The 13,342-nt window shown below is 47.3% G+C and overlaps 1 protein-coding gene and 1 long non-coding RNA gene across 10 annotated transcripts in view; one reads left to right on the top strand and one right to left on the bottom strand.

The window, feature by feature from the left end:
* Positions 1–13,342, bottom strand: part of FANCM (FA complementation group M) — a 316,043-nt gene that overhangs the window by 107,946 nt on the left and 194,755 nt on the right. Inside the window, exon 24 of one of the 9 annotated variants that reach the window (XM_050335679.1) lies at positions 9,867–9,939. The exons of the other annotated variants lie outside the window; for them this stretch is intronic. The gene's annotated coding sequence lies outside the window, so the exon portion shown is untranslated. Of the gene's footprint in view, positions 1–9,866; positions 9,940–13,342 lie in introns of those variants that run through there. 9 annotated transcript variants of the gene reach the window in all.
* The window catches only part of LOC126650661 (uncharacterized), a 46,086-nt gene that overhangs the window by 11,700 nt on the left and 21,044 nt on the right, over positions 1–13,342 (top strand). Inside the window, exon 2 of the long non-coding RNA XR_007631459.1 lies at positions 2,934–2,976. This is a non-coding gene — a long non-coding RNA (uncharacterized LOC126650661). The remainder of the gene's footprint in view (positions 1–2,933; positions 2,977–13,342) is intronic.

Below are 13,342 nucleotides of genomic sequence, written 5' to 3'. Positions count from 1 at the left end.
CTCCCAGCCCAATTTCCCTGAAATGTTCCTGAATTAGCCAGCAGAGAATCGCTTTGGCCACAGCCCGTTGGTGGGAAAAATCCAATTTCTTTCGGGTTTTTTTTTGGCCAAAAATCCTCCTGTGCCTCCTTTGCCCATTTCCAGATCTGACACCACGTTGAATATTTGGAGTAAAAAGGTATTTTTTGAAACAAGCCTTAAGCAGTGGTCCCACACTGACCAGTGCTAACGTGACAGCACCAGTGAAATCCCCCTTTTCCTTATAAATATCTGTCTGGGAGTGAAATATTGCATTTCCCCAGCTGTTGCTCTGTTCTTGTTTCAGTAAGACAAGCTTTAGAAAACAAGGTGACACATTTACAAGCCTCAGAGGCATCTGATGAATTCACACTTCTCTGGTTCCCAGAGGAGTTGAACTGCAGACAGTTCTAAACTCAGCATATCCTTAAACTTAGAGACACTCAGCCAGTCTGCTAAATATATATATATAAATATATATGTATTCCTTTGTTTTAAAGAGGATAGTTTTCAGGTCTGTGCATATATATTCATATATAAAATCAATTATTTTTTAAAAATCTCTAATTATGGTGGAAATACCGGGAATTAATTGGTACAAACTGATTAAATGCCGTGATCAAACCACAGATTAATGATTTTTCTTTTTTTTTTCTTCCTTGAACATAATTAAGATTGTTTCAATCCACAGAACCGCACTGGGAACTCAGTTGCAAATTACTTATTCAAAGTGACTGGAATTAGGGAGCTGTGGATCGTGGATGGGGACAATGTTCAGGTGCCCCTTTAATGAGCTGTGAGCAAACAGGGACAACGGGAAGGCTGGGAATGCCAGGAGGAGAAATGTTCCCAGACATGTGCAGTGGCAAAGTCCCATCTTGTTTTCTGCTCCACTTTCAGCCACACTCACTCCACAGTGACAGTGCCTGCAGCGACTCCCAAAATCCCCCGCTGCTCCCCCCCCAACTCCGGCTCTGAAGGCAATAATTCACCCTGCTGCACACAGGGACACCAAAACAGGGGTCCCAGGCCATCCCACACCTGGGAATTACCAAAGGTGACACCTGGGCTGGGGTGACTTTGAATTAATCACGGATATATTTGTACCAGCTCCAGTCCGAGGCAGTAGAAATATTCACATTTTAAATTTTAAGGTGTTTTAGCTTGAGAGAAGACCCTCAGACCTTCCTACAGCAAACTGGTCCTGGCAAATATATACAGCCCAACCCAAAGGGGAAAAATGAGGGAAACCCAAAGGATCTGCCCAACCCCAAAAGAGAGGAATGAGGGAGACCTAAAGGAGAGAAATGAGGGAGACTCAAAGGATCTGCCCAACCCCAAAGAAAGAAATGAAGGAAACTCAAAGAAAAGAAATTAGGGAAACCCAAAGGGGAGAATGAGGGAAACCCAAAGGATCTGCCCAACCCAAAGGAGAGAAACGAGGAAAACCCAAAGGATCTGCCCAAATCAAAGGGAGAAATGAGGGAAACCCAAAGGATCTGCCCTGATCTATTTTAAAGGAGAACAAGACAAATGGCTGAAGTCCAGTTCTTATGGCAACAGTAGATTGGATTCAAAACCTTAAAATTCATTGACTTGTGCTGTGGAAATAGGACAGATAAAATACAGCCTTTGGTTTTCAGGCTGTTTCCCTCTTTTCCCAGGTCCCTGGAGCCTTCTGCCTTTCTCTAAAGCTTTCTGTTGATGTTTGGGTTATTTTTTCCCCCTATTATTGTTTCTCCAAAAGTCCTGCTTTATTTGTGGAGACCGAAAGAAGAAATCAGGACCAAAATGGGAACGGACATGGGAAGGGTCGGGGGGTGAAGCATCAGGTGCTGCATCCCAAGCAGTGAGGGCACCACCCCTTTGCTCCTCCTGCTTTATAGCAACACCTCCTTCCTCCCCCTGACCACATTAAAACTGAAACCTGTAAAATGTCGTTGCTTTGGTTGGGTTTTGGCCCCCAACAACGTAATGGCTGATGCCTAAAAGCAACTTGAGTCATGGAGGAAATCCAGCTGGGAAATGCCAGGGAACACAGAGGGAGGATCTGGGGCAAAGGAACTCTAAAGAAATAAAACACCTCCAACAACTAATAATAATAAATAATAATAATAAATAAATAAATAAATAAATGTTCAATAAACATGTGTTTGTTACCCTGTTTGATCCCTGAGCAGCCCAGCATTCCAGGGATGTTCATGTTTCCCAGCAAAGCCACCTGGTTATGGCTGAGGAGCCAAAGACAAGCTGGACTCCTCCTGCCCCAAAATCCTTCTCCTCCTAAGCCCATCCAGCCCTGGGAAGGATCCAGGCCTGTGGGATTTCTGGCTCTGTCTGAATGTCAGACACCACAAAATCATCCATCCCAGCACACGGCAATGGGAGCCAACCAAAACTAGGGAATTAAAGATCCAAAATACAACTTCCATTTGGGAAAACCCAGCAGTCACCATGCCAGGGATAAGGACTGTGGACTCTCACCAGGATCCATTTCCTTCAGTGCTCAGCATTATAAGGACAAATATTGAATATTGATTTTCCACTCACAGGGCTTGGGGGCAGAGGTGACACCAGTTTTGGTTCCTGTCTCTCTGTGGCACTGCAGGAGTGACTCTGAAAGGCTGGGAGAGCTGGAGAAAAGCCTGGAGGAGAGAAGGCTCCAGGGAGACCTGAGAGCCCCTTGCAGGGCCTAAAGGGGCTCCAGGAGAGCTGGAGAGGGACAAGGCATGGAGGGACAGGACACAGGGAATGGCTTCCACTGCCAGAGGGCAGGGACAGATGGGAAATTGGGAAGGAATTGCTGGCTGGGAGGGTGGGCAGGCCCTGGCAGAGGTTGGGCAGAGAAGCTGTGGCTGCCCCTGGATCCCTGCAAGTGTCCCAGGCCAGGCTGGAGCACCCTGGGCTGGTGGAAGGTGTCCCTGCCCATGGCAGGGGTGGCACTGGATGGGCTTTGAGGTCCCTTCCACCCCAACCCATTCCATGATCCCAGGATTCCAAGATTCTGTGCCCAGCTCACTCACTCCTCAGATAACAACTGTGGTTACTCAGAAGGCTCCACCTTCACCCAGACCCTGGGGAAGGGCTGGAATGCTGGACAATGAGTAAAACTCCAGAGTGGTGTCTGCATTGTGAAAATCCTGTGGAATTTTTCTTACCATCAAAGGAGGAGGGATAAAATCTGAGAGAATCTAATAGAGCTGTACAAAAGGACAGTATTGGGCTATTAAAGTACAAATTACTGCTAAATCCCAAGGAAAAAGGGATAAAGACAGGTATCCTAGAACTAGCTCTAATCAGCAATATCTCATTAAAACTCCCGTGTAAGGTTTCAATGGGCATTAGGAGTGATTTTAATTTAGTCTGGTGTTCATGAGCAGCTTTCATCAGCTTTCCTCGTGCACATGAAGATTTGCTGGATGTGCTACATTCACTCAGTGCAGAAAACAAGGCTGTTAAATAATTCTGATTACTTAGATTAGCTCAGGCTAATGGAGCTTTTGTATCCTTCCATCTAAATAGGATCAGTGCAGGGAGGGGGAGCAGGGACACACTGGATGTCTGGTTAAAGTGGGGCTCAGAGAGGAATTCCTGGGATGACAGGCCCTGATCCTGGGACCAGGACACTCCAAGGACATGGGGGGAGGGAGGGGTGACAAAAGAACAGCCTTGATCAGGTAGTTTTGAAGTGGAAGTGCCAGAAGTCTTTAAAAATCTCATTTTCTCGTCTTGTTGGCATTAATTTTCTACACTTTCATCTTTCCAGAGCTGCACTCGTGTTCTGAACAAAACTCCTGCTGTGTTTTAGCATTTAAATCTATTAAGTCAGGCTCAAAGCTGTTGTCACATTTATGTTCCCCTGAGTTAGGCTGGAGTTGGCACTTCAGGAAGAGAAGGGACCAGCTGTGAGCACGGGCACTGAACTCACCCAAAAACCAGGCCCAGGACCCACAAACACAGCACCCAAAATTAGGCTTTGCCTTTGATCTCTTTGAGCCTCCATTTCACGTGGCAAAGGAGAGAGAAAAACGATTGTTTTCTCGCCTCAGAGTTTGTTCAAACAACACATCTCTGGGTCACCTCCAAGGGCTCTTCCACCCCCAGCAAACTGGGACTTGTTCTCCATCCAGAGCCAGGTCTGGATTCTGCCCAGCAGGTGAACACCAAAGCCCTGGACTGTGCCAACAGTGTAAATTAAACCAGAACACTGAGTCCTGAACCTTCCAAGAAGGGGTAGTAACTCAGGAGGAAAAGGATGTCGTGAGGTCACACAGGGAGAAAATGAGAAGGGCCAGAGCCCAGGAATAGAATTTAATCTGGTTATTGCCACAAACAGGGTCAGTGGTGGCCTGGGCAGTGCTGGGGATGGTTGGACTTAAATTAAAGGTCTTTCCCAACCCAAATGGTCCTGCGAGTCTGTGCTGGGTGAGCTCTGCTGCTTCTGCTCCCTTACAGGTTCCTCAGTGGAGGAAAAAGGGACACTGTCCTTGAATACTGTCCCTCAGGAGGAACAGATAAAAGCCCTTAAACTGCCCCTTGTTTCCTGAGGGACTGTCCCTGTAACCTCCAACATCAGCTTTTAAACCAGCCCTGGGTGTTTTGCAATCGGAGACTCCCTGGAACCTCCTCTGGCCTTTGCCAAAACAACAATTCCTTAATTTTCCATCACTGACAAGGAGCTTGATCCAGTTCTCCTGCTGTGAGCTGAGTCCCTGCACAGCCACTGCTCTGTTTCCACGAGGGACAAAACCCCTGGGCCCCAGCAGGGAGAGGTTGAAGCTGCTGCTCCACAGAATCCTGGCACGGGGAGCGTTGGAGCTCCCAGCCCCATTGATTTTCCCGAGCGCCTCGAAACAACAATTAACCTTTCTAACTGGGCATCTCTCTCCCCGATGCATCTTTGCAAAGTTTGCTTTTAAAAATTAATGAATCGATGGGATTTTACATCCACTGAGCCAATTTCAAATGTCAGGGGTGTGGGAGGAAGGAGCTCTAAGGAGATGCAAATCCTGCTGTGGACAACTGGACTCCCAACACTCAGCTCTGGGCCCTGCCTTTTCAAGATTTATCCCCTTTAATTCTCTTCAGTGAACACAGCAGTTGAAACAAGCATTTTTAACACCTTGGAAAACGTCCTGGTTTTTATTCAGGGAAGTGGGTGCTTGTGAAATGTGCATTTCCAAGGACAAAATCTGTCTCCCCTAGCACTTGTGGTTCACACAGGGCTCAGCACTGTGCTGTCATTCAGAGGGATGAGTGCAGCTACTCAGGCTGAGCTCTCCAAGCCCCCCAGCAAACTCCAGGTCCTACCAGGATTCAACCCTCACTCACAACTGCATCTTGAAGCAGTTGTTTTATTCCCTCACCACTTATTGACAGTGTTCCAGAGGCTGCTGCACCTTTTCTTTAAGGTCTACAAGACAGCAGACACTTCACAGAGAGAAGATAAAAGCACTACTCACCCCAAAATCTCTGTGGTATCTGAGGCCAGCAGAAAGAAAGGGATCAACCCAGTAAATTCAGGCCTATTTTAATTGTTTGGGGTTTTTTTCCTTCCTAACATCTAGAGGAATCCCCTTTGCTGAGGCTGCCAAAGAGCTGGGACTGACCTGCTAATTAACATCTGGTCTGCTGATTAACACAGGGCAACACAGTGGTTGGGTCTTTAACCACCTGGACAGAATGGCACGACCAAAATACCTGGATTACTGAGGACAGAAGCACATACCCTTGCAGATTTGATTCTTTAAAACTTCCACTCAGTGTTCACTTCACTGGCAGTTTGTTTAACTGAAAGTGCAGATTGAAATTCTCAATAAAATCCAGAGCTCTCAGAGTCTCAGGACTATTCAACAATGATTTTTCACAGTTAAAGTTGGTAAAGCAAAGGCAAAAAGGAGAATAAAGGTCCCAAACTCCTCTCTGTTGTAAGGAACTGATCTCTCTCTGATCTCTACAAGCTCCATCTTTCCCTTTCCTGCTTCCTCCCCCCTCACAGGGGACACAAGGACAGTCCTGTCCCATGTCACCCCTGCCTGCTGGCCTGGGGAGCCTTGCTGAGAGGGAATCACAGAATCCCAGGATGGTTTCTGGGTTGGAAAGACCTTAAATCCCATCTCATTCTCCACCTTCCTCTGCACAAGTTCCTAAAGAAACCACTGCCTGCCCTAAAAGACAAGGAAATGAAAAACTTTGGCTTCAGGATGGGGATAAAAAAGTCTTGTGTGCATCTTAATAACAGACTAAAGTGACTTATAATTAGCTCCCACTAAGCACTGGTGAAGGAAGAATATTAAAGACTGAATTTTAAATGAATTAAGGTGATGGGAATGATCTGCATTTCCTTGTCCTATAGATTACTTTGCTGACTACTTTTTTTTTTTTCTTTCTTTTCCTGGAGGGCCTTTTAATTATGCACAGAAATCTCATCAACCACAGAGGAAGAAGGTCAGAACAATTAGTATAAAACAAACACTTCAGCATAATGCACCATAATGATTATTTTTGCAACAATCAGTTAGGAAGCTCCAGGAACGTTTGATGCATTTTAAACTCAATCATTATCAGATTTTCCAAGTAATCATCACAACAATTCAGCAAATCACCAAGTTGAGCTGCCTGTGTAAAGGCTTTGAAATCACTGCTGCTGGGGCATAAATGTGCTTCCCACTGAACTCACTGAAGGAGCATAAAGTAAATTTGTACTAAAGTATGGATTTAGTTGCTCTTACTGCCACTCTCCAAACTTTATGAGCCACCTCAAAAAAATTCTTATTTTCATGGTTTTGTTCACTTTACAGCTGTTCACATAAACCTGGAGTGGCAAAGCCCTGATCACAGAATCATGGAATGGGTTGGGTTGGGAGGGACCTCGAGCCCATCCAGTGCCAGCCCTGCCATGGGCAGGGACACCTTCCACCAGCCCAGGCTGCTCCAACCTGGCCTGGGACACTTCCAGGGGTCCAGGGGCAGCCACAGCTTCTCTGGGCAACCTGATGTGTGCAGGGATAAATTGTGTGTACAGATAAAAGCAACTAAAAAGGGAACTATTGAACCTGTTTCACAGAGAGCCGACCCAGCAGCAAGGTCTGTAAATGCGAACACTGTGCTCACTGGGAGATGAATTTTATAGACAAGCTCGCCAGGTTAATGCCCAGATCATGTTATTTCCTCATATTCTTGGTGTGTTTTTGTCTCCAGATCTGTGCTGGTTTCATCCTCTCCCTGCTTTGCTGGTTCTGTTTGTAACACAGACAGGAGCTGCTGAAAGGCGAGCAGAGGACACCCCACCCACCCCCCTGTGCACTCAGGGGTGATCAATCCTGGCTTGGGCCACTTCATTCTCAGCCAACAGAACGAGTACATTTGCTCTGCAGCTCTTTCCAGCTTTGTAGTCAAGGATACAACGCTATCTCCGTGTCAGAAGATGAATCTGTTCAGAAGAAGTGCCTCCCACTGGCATTTACTCCATCAAAGCTGACACGGAGGCAGCGTCTGTCCAATAACTTCTCACTTAAAGCAAAGGCATTATTTATAAAATCCAGCTCCACAACAAAAGCCATAAATCTCTCTGAAAGCCAGCTGGAGTGGCATTGAGTGCTACTCGTTTTTGGGCTGAGGAGTGGCAGGAGGGAGGGCTCTGGGGGGTCAGGCACCGAGATGTTCTATCCTGATTGAGGTGAAGGTTCAAATGCAGCACAGACAAACAAGGGGGGAGGCAAAGTTTCCTCATCTACAGGGACCAGAGACAACAGGAAAGACAGGGAGCTGCTGCAGGGGGAACAGAGGGGGCACCAGCATGGTCAGAGGATGGAGCAGCTCTGCTGGGAGCAAAGGGGAGAGAACTGGGGGGGTTCACCTGGAGAGGAAAAGGCTCCAGGGAGACCTGAGAGCCCCTTGCAGGGCCTAAAGGGGCTCCAGGAGAGCTGGAGAGGGACTGGGGACAAGGGATGGAGGGACAGGACACAGGGAATGGCTTCCCACTGCCAGAGGGCAGGGAGAGATGGGAGACTGGGAAGGAATTGCTGGCTGGGAGGGTGGGGAGAGGCTGGGCTGGAATTCCCAGAGAAGCTGTTGCTGCCCCTGGATCCCTGGAAGTGTCCAAGGCCAGGTTGGAGCACCCTGGGCTGGTGGAAGGTGTCCCTGTCCATGGAAAAGAGTTGGAATAAGATGAGCTTTAAGGTCCCCTCAAACCCAGCCCATTCCACGATCCCATGAAAATTGGTGCTGAAGTTCACAGCAGATCTGGGAAGGTTGTCCCCAACCTCCAAGCAGCACCTCCATCACACAGGTCTCATATCTCACTCACTGACCCCTGGGTGGACATGAAAATGCTCACTATTCACTCCCTGCTCCTGTTTCAAGCACAGTCTGGCATCTAAGAAGAGGTTTTGTGGCAAACACATTTCATAGACAACATTTAACCCTCTTGCTCCCATGGGTGACACCACGGCCAAGATTTTTCCACAAACCCCATGTTTTTTGAGGCAGGATTTCTCCACATTGCCAATAATTGAGATATTTTCAGTCTTAAGCAGCTCAGAAAAGCGCTGACAGCAGAATTTATCCCAGATTTATCTTGCTAACCAGAGCTGATTGTGCTTTCAATAGACTTATCAAAGCAGATTCCAGGAATCTCTATTATGTTTGGAGCAAAGTGGCAGAAAGTGTCTCACAGAAAGTCTACCCTGAAAACTAATTAAATAGGCTTAGACAGGAGCACTTTCATGTGGGCTGGAAATTAATTGAAAGGCAAAATGCAAAAGGTAATGATGAATATTAATGTGCTGAGTTGGTGGCAGTGTCTAATGGGGGGGATTTTTATCTGCTGGGGACAGGGGGATATTACAGAGGGACATTAAACCCCATGTGATTTCAATTAGGGAAAAAAATCAGCTTTAGACACACACAGGCTTGGGAGGAAACATCTCCAGCAGAAGTAGGAGCTGGCTCAGAGACACCATTCCTTCACCTTTTCTTTCAATGGATCCACTTGATTATCCATCATATAAATTATCAGGATGCACACAAATAGCTGCTGTTCAGGACAGAAGCTACAGACAATTGTTTTCCCAAAGAAAAACACAAGACTGAAACCATTTATGTTTCACTCCAGTGGGTTTTTTTTCCCACTCAACTCCTCATTATCACATAACTAAGTTTCCATTGAATAAATTCCAGGACACTTAAAAATTATGGGATAAGCAGCAGTTCAGTTTTACTATTTTGCATAAAAAGCTCAGAGGTTATTGCACACTTGAGTGTAGAAACCATCAGCAACAACTGCAAGGGGCTTGAAATCTCATCCTGGGAGATTTGGGAACTCCACCTGCCCTGGAGGAGGAGGGGATTGCTGAGGGGCTCAGGGGTAATGGGAGTCTCAGGTAACAATTCATTTCCTACAGAGAAAACGGCAATAAAGTGTAATTTTAGACTGGGTTTTAGTGCAGCACAGCAGTGCCAGGGCTGGGCTCAGCTGCCCATCATGGTAGTGTTGTGGAGGAACGTTTGGGCTGGGCACTCCAAGGATGGTCACAGGAGCACAACCTTCTCCATCTGCAACCTGCCCTGGATCAGCTGAGCTGGGCTGGACCTACATTCATAAAAGAGCTGGACAAGGGCTGATCTGCAATCCCCACTCAGGTGAGCTTGGGCTGAAGGGCTGTTTGTCCTACTGCAAACCTTGGTGGGATTATTAAACCACTCTCAAATTTGTTCTGCCCTAAGATGAGCAAATTATGGGATGGCACAAGAAACACCATGGCCAGAAATCACAGAACAATTTGGGTGGGAAGGGACCTCAAAGCCCATCCAATGCCACCCCTGCCATGGGCAGGGACACCTTCCACCAGCCCAGGGTGCTCCAACCTGGCCTTGGACACTTCCAGGGATCCAGGGGCAGCCACAGCTTCTCTGGGCAACCTGTGCCAGGGCCTGCCCACCCTCCCAGCCAGCAATTCCTTCCCAATATCCCAACTAACTCTGCTTTCCCAGTATAAAACATTCCCATTGTTCTATCACTACAGGCAGGAGCCAGCCCAGCCAGTTGTGTTCACACTGAAATTGTTCCAGCAAATTGGAAAAGCACTTCAGGTGATAATTAAAGATCAGATCCACCTCTTTGGCAGAAGGTGAGGGAAACAAAGATAGGCCACAAGACTCATCAGTTCTCCAAACTGCTGAGACTTGAGCAGGAGTTGTAAAGGGAAAACATTCAGGACTCGAGAAACCTGTCACCAAGAGTTTGCATTTTGGGTTCTGCTGGTCCTACTGTGGCTGAAAAATGGGATTTTATTCCAGTGGTGTGAATCATATTCAGTGATCCCTTATTCATGGTGAAAAACCTAAGCTGGCCCTCAAACACAGCAGGTCAGGCAGTGAGTGGAACCTTGGAAATAATTTTCTAGAGCTGCCTAGAACCAAAAATGTTATTTCTTAGTAAGAAAAAAAAAAAAAGCAAACTAAAAAGGAGTTCAAGAATCACCACTTGGCTTTCCTGAGCCCACACACAACCCAGGTCTCCTGGACAAGGCCCTCAGCAGAGAGGGGGAAAAGCAGCAGCACATTCCCTGGATCTGCTGGGAAAACCCCCTCAAGGTGGGTTTGGAGGAGCCAGAGCTGCTGAGTGCTTTGTGCTGGCTCCTGCCCCTGGAGAGCTGGCATTCTGCACAACTCCATGTGCTCCTGACACTCCTGATGGTGCTCCTCTGGCATTTAACAGCCTTAAAAACTGGACCTTGTCTCCTGTTGCTCAGGGAGAGCTGGGAGCACCACGCTGAGCTGGTTGGAGGAAAGGGAATCACTGACTGCTCAGTGAGGAAACACCTCCTCACACATCCCTGTAAAGGATCTGGCTCCTGAGCTGCCAGAGCAAACCCCCCTGGACTTTGTTCTCGCTCTGCTCAGAGACTTTTCCCCACTCCTCATCCTGCTGGGCAAAAAGAGCGTTTTGGGCTCTCACCTTGGCAAAGGAATCGTCCAGTTTGTTCTTTCATGGGGAGAAAGAGGAGAAGGAATGATGGACAGAGGCTGCCACTGGGAAGGGAAGTTGTTGAGCACCTCAAGGCCCCAGCTCAGAGCATCCAAAGCTCTGTGTCTGCCAGGGGATGGATCTGGGACCAGAGGGAAAGAGGCACAGGGAGCAGAGGCTGCTTGAGCCTCACCCAGCAGGGAGGGGGTAAAGCCAAGGGGAGTAAAACCACAGATTGATTGTGGGGTTGTGAGCCTTGAAGTGCCACTGAATCCCAGGATCCCTGAGGCTGGAAAAGCCCTCCCAGCCCATGGATCCCCCTGTGCCCATCCCCACCTTGTCCCCAGCCCAGAGCACTGAGTGCCACGGCCAGGCCTGCCTTGGACACCTCCAGGGCTGGGCACTCCAAACCTCCCTGGGCAGCCCCTGCCAGGGCCTGACCACCCTTTCCAGGAGAAATTCCTGCTGCTGTCCCACCTGAGCCTCCCCTGGCCCAGCTTGAAGGGATGGAACAACACCTTGACCTCGGAACGGGAGATGAGAGGGGAAAATTTGGGAACTAATAATTTTCTTTTCCTATTCTTACAGCATGTCAATCTTACACCTGCAGCTGATCATGAGATTCTGTTGTAACCAAATGCATTTTGAGTGTAAATGAACCTCAGACTGGATTTTTTACATCTCTACCACGGGCTCTAGAAGGTCCAAAGTGCTGAGCTTGGCAAGTGCCTGTGTCTAATTTCACAACTGCTGGAAGGTAAAAGCCTTCCCAGAGCATGTTCCCAGCTGTCTGATGCTTGATCCACTCCTAATTGACCCAGGGAAAATTATCAAACAAATCTCCACTTATCTCAGACTGGAAGCTCAGAGTGTGCAGGTAAATGAAGATGGAAAACAAGTCAAGGGAAACCCAAATTAACATCACTCTTCTAAGAAGGTTGGGCATGAATATGGATGATGCATTAGGGAAGTGACTGATGGATGACCCAGAACTCATCAGAGTAATGGCTTACACTGAGTAATGGAAGTTTTTCTTTCAAAATGAAACGTGAGTCACTTCAGTGCCTTTCACCACCACCCCACAAAAAAAACCCCAAACCTCTTTGCTATTTCAGGTAAACACTGTTTTCTTTAGAATTTCTTTATAATTAAAAAAAAAACCCAATAAAAATCTTGCTGGTTTCAATGTGGTGCCCCTTTAGTCAAAATAAATACTCCAAACTTCTGTCCTTGTGTCACCCTTGGCTTTGCTGTCACTGCTTTGTCAATGCTCAGCAGTTTTTCCCTGGAGGAGGAGGAAGGGTCCTGCTCCACCTGAGCATGGAGAGGCTGCAGATAAAGCCCCCCTAAAGGCGCTCCAGGAGAGCTGGAGAGGGACTGGGGACAAGGCATGGAGGGACAGGACACAGGGAATGGCTTCCCACTGCCAGGGGGCAGGGAGAGATGGGATATTGGGAAGGAATTGCTGGCTGGGAGGGTGGGGAGGGGCTGGAATGGAATTCCCAGAGAAGCTGTGGCTGCCCCTGGATCCCTGGAAGTGTCCAAGGCCAGGCTGGAGCACCCTGGGCTGGTGGAAGGTGTCCCTGCCCATGGCAGGGGTGGCACTGGATGGACTTTGAGGTCTCTGCCCACCCAAACCATCCTGGGATTCTGGGATTATCCCTGGTGAAGTGTCTCCTGCCTTTTCCATGCTCCTCTCCCGAGCTTCTCCTGAATCCTTCCATTCTAAACCCTTCCAGTCAGGCTGGAGGACACAACACAACTCTGTGTTGTTGTTTCTACTCGTTAAGTTAAATTGCCCTTGTGAAGGTACCTTTGCAAAGGAATTCACCAAAAATGCAGGGAAATGGCATTTGAGGTCAGTTTTTCTGCTCAGGTTTCCAAAGCAGCCCTGGAAAAGCAACCCCATCAGGGTTTATGTTTCATTGTATTGCTTTTGCTGTTTGATGGTCTGGTAACACTTTAACAGTCTTCAATGAGCATTTAATTTAGATTTAATAGGGCAGCTTCTCTGTTGTAATTAAATACCAATTGATTGTTCAAAGAGCACTTGCTAGATTTAATATCTAAGAGATAAACCTGGTTTGCTGTGTAATTAACTCCAAACACAACAATAAAAGTGCAATTAAATTTCTAGAGCACAGAACTTGTAAAAAAGTTTATCAACTTGGTGGACATGAGGGGAATTAAAGGAAAATGATGTTAAAATTGGGCTCTAGCAGTGATCCTGAGAGCTAATTAATTAGTTTGGTTAACTATTGATGATTTTGACCTTTGATGTAGAGACTCCTTTGAGGTGGAAATCAAACAATGAAAGTGGTTGTTCCCACTAGGATTGGGATCAAGGGAGAGTTT

Source organism: Myiozetetes cayanensis, unplaced genomic scaffold, assembly GCF_022539395.1.
Source record: "Myiozetetes cayanensis isolate MyiCay16 unplaced genomic scaffold, myiCay2020 scf6-25, whole genome shotgun sequence".
Classification (NCBI taxonomy): domain Eukaryota; kingdom Metazoa; phylum Chordata; class Aves; order Passeriformes; family Tyrannidae; genus Myiozetetes; species Myiozetetes cayanensis.
The sequence above is the reverse complement of the archived record's forward strand: the minus strand, read 5'-3'. Positions and strand labels throughout refer to the sequence as shown.